The sequence below is a fragment of the Phalacrocorax aristotelis genome, chromosome 5 (genome assembly GCF_949628215.1).
Source record: "Phalacrocorax aristotelis chromosome 5, bGulAri2.1, whole genome shotgun sequence".
Taxonomy (NCBI): Eukaryota; Metazoa; Chordata; class Aves; order Suliformes; family Phalacrocoracidae; genus Phalacrocorax; species Phalacrocorax aristotelis.
Window position 1 is genome coordinate 2,115,177 of NC_134280.1, and position 1,073 is coordinate 2,116,249.

The following is a 1,073-nucleotide window of genomic DNA, read 5'->3' on the forward strand; positions in this document are numbered from 1 at the left end:
CCCTCAGGTGTGCCCAGGGAGGGGCTTTCCGGGGACCTTCCCCTCCTGGTTGCACAGACCCGCCCTCCCCTCGCCCAAGATGGATGATGCCCACGTCAGCCATATGTTCCCAAGCTATCCTCCCTGCAAGCCGTACCCTCGCCAAGCTGTACCCCTCCCAGCTGTAACCCCCCAACCACAGCCGCCAGCCATCACAGAATCACCGAGGTTGGAAGAGACCTCTAGGATCATACATTCCAACCCCCAGCCCTCCTAAACCATGTCCCCAAGTGCCACGTCTGCACGGGTTTTGAACCCCCCCAGGGAGGGTGACTCCCCCACCTCTCTGGGCAGCCTGTGCCAGGGCCTGACCGCTCTTGCAGTGGAGACTGTTCCTCACATCCAACCCAAACCTCCCCTGATGCAACTTCAGGCCATTTCCTCTCATCCTATCGCTTGTTACTTGGGAAAAGAGAGCGACCCCCACCTCGCTACAGCCTCCTTTCAGGTAGTTATAGAGAGCGCTACGGTCTCCCCTCAACCTCCTTTTCTTCAGGCTAAAGACCCCCAGCTCCCTCAGCCGCTCCTCATCAGCCTCGCTGCCCGCCTCCGGACGGCTCAAGAAGCGCTGCCGGGCCCGCCTCCTCAGCCGCCTCGCTCCCACCGCCGTTTCCCCACTCCCACCGAGGGGACACAGCCCGTGTCCTCAAGGCAGCTCTTAAAACCGGGTTTTGGCACCGGAAATGGGAGAAAACACCGAACGACAGCGGCCGCGGGGCCAACACGCGGAGAACAAGAGGATGACGAGATGTACCGCCCACCCCGGCGGCACCGCCTCAAGATGGCACCCCGTGACGTCACGAGCAGCTGGAGGGGTGGGGTCTCGGCGCACAGCCGCCCCCCCGCGAGGCCCCCCCCCATCCCGCCGGGGTGCCCTAGTGAACGCCTGACGCCGCCGCAGCGCACCCCGCCTCGCCCCGCCACCCTCCCCGCCGCTCTCCCCCCGTGGGTACCGGCGCCCTCCCCCACCCCTCCGCCCGACCGGCGCGTTGTCGCCGTGCTGTCGCGGCGTTTTCGCTGCTACGCGTTCAGGC